Source organism: Seriola dumerili, unplaced genomic scaffold, assembly GCF_002260705.1.
Source record: "Seriola dumerili isolate Sdu_G_001 unplaced genomic scaffold, Sdu_1.0 BDQW01000052.1, whole genome shotgun sequence".
Taxonomy (NCBI): Eukaryota; Metazoa; Chordata; class Actinopteri; order Carangiformes; family Carangidae; genus Seriola; species Seriola dumerili.
The window spans coordinates 19,381,566-19,383,689 of record NW_019174307.1 but is presented as its reverse complement, the minus strand read 5'-3'; positions in this window follow the sequence as shown (position 1 = coordinate 19,383,689).

The following is a 2,124-nucleotide window of genomic DNA, read 5'->3' as shown; positions in this document are numbered from 1 at the left end:
TGACTGTGAGTTGTGTCTTTTTGGTTTTCCTCATTGTTTGATGTTTACTAACCAGAAGTAGCCAGTATGTGGGTGAAGAGACTAGTCATGTTTTTTCCTTTACACATCCATCCAAGTGCACAAACCTTCCTTATTTCTTCAGGTGATTGCATTTTTCTTTCTCTAATCTATTGAAATTAACTACTTTTAGCATCTTTAGCTCCAAATTAGAACATGTACATTTTAATTCTTTATGAAGAGCCCAGTCTTCAGTCCTCACCCCAAAGGTGTCAGTGTATCTTGTAAATGGGATGTTAAAAGCCTTTTATCACAGGAGAACAATTAAGACATCATGACTTGTTATGAGACACTCTAGCAAAAAAAAAAAGAACAGATAGCACAACATACAGTAGCAACAGTGTTTTCAGATGAAATCAGCTTTAATATGTAACACAAACAACCGCATTATAACCCAAGTATTAGATGTCTAACTTTATGGACTTTTATTTTGAAATACAGAGTGATGTCACTATGCTTTAGCACATATAATTGGTGGTCATTAGTTTATATAGAGCAATGTGAGCTGGAGTGCTATTCCTAAAAGGCATGTCGCTGCCAGTGTGGGAGTGGTACTTAAGAAAGAAGCGAACAGACTTGGCACTGAATTCAATTAGTAGCTTGCAGTCATGCCTTTCCAATGAGGTGAATCTAATAAGGTGCAGTACAGAGAGAGAACTGTGAATCAGAATAGTTCCACCTTTTTGAAAAAGACACATTTGGTTTGTAGTGGTCATATCTGATGCATATTCCACAATGTTTTCTGTTTGTTTTAGACAATTTGTGATGTCTTGTGGTTATAATCCTGAACGCTCAACACCAGGAAGAAGAGCATTCGTTTATTGACCTCTGTTAGTTGAAACTGTAAGTCCGCTGCACCTCTCTCCCTCCGAGTTCATTTCTACAGCACTGCAGCAGAGCAAGATCTTCAACCACTTGAGGTCAGCAAAAACATTTTCTGCTTGTGCTGCTCTGTAAATGGTCTGTTCACCCAAATTACAATGATCTTTTCTCTTAGCCCTGCTGGTGTCGAGCCTTCCAGATAGTTTTGGTTTTCTGTGATACTCGGTCTCATCTCTGAGATTTTCTGCCTCCATCACTCTACATTGGATCTGAATGGAATTCAGCTGTGGTGCTCTCAGCATTGAAATATCACACGTAAAGAGTTACAGCGACAACATCTCTTTGTAGAATCAGTGTCCCTGTTACTCTGGATCGGTCATTGCCAGACTCCCCTTTAAAAATCTAAATTTAACCTGTCAAGTAATGCAGCAGTTAATAATGTAACTGGTTACATATCATGTGGAAAAAAGGGCTTATTCATCTGTACTTCTGCCTCCCCCTGAAATGGCTGTGTCCCCCCCCTAGGGGTCCCACCCCACAGTTGCGCAATAGTCCTCCAAGCTGTCAAGTTTTTTATAGGCTCTTATGTCTTCAGCAGATTGTAGTTGAAATAGAAATTGAAAAAATATGTTGCAGTCAAAATCTTTTGAATATATATATTTAAATGTTTGGGAGGTCTTGAGGTGGAGGCAGAAATCTCAGAGACAGATACTTCATATCTATCTTGGCAAGTCTAAATAAGTGGGAAGTTTTATTTTTTTGTGTAAACTGGGTGAACTGGCCTTTTAATGTTGCTTTTAAACTGTGTTGTCAGAAACTTAACACCCATCACCTTCTCTCTTTTAAGCAGTGTCAACATCACTGATCAGTCCACCTCCAAAACACACACGTTGCGTTGCTGAAGTCCTGCTTGCTGTCACGATCATAAAACTGTCTTACGCTCCTTCCTTCTGCAGCAACATGAGCAGCTAGTGGCTCTTATGTCAGATCTAGCCTCTGTTGCCCCCCCCCTTTTTTTTTCCCCCCATAAGTGGTTGAGCATGATTTGGGATACTTGTTGGACGTGTCTTGCAGGAGCAGAAATGCAGCTCATTGTAAAACTGCATGAAAGATGAAATCTGGACGCCTGGAATGATGATATGTGTTACAACATAACTTAGAAAAAGAAAAAATACAAAAGCATGTTACTCCAGAACTGGGTCTACTGAATAAAGTTTTGATACAAATGTTGTGCATGGGGCCAGC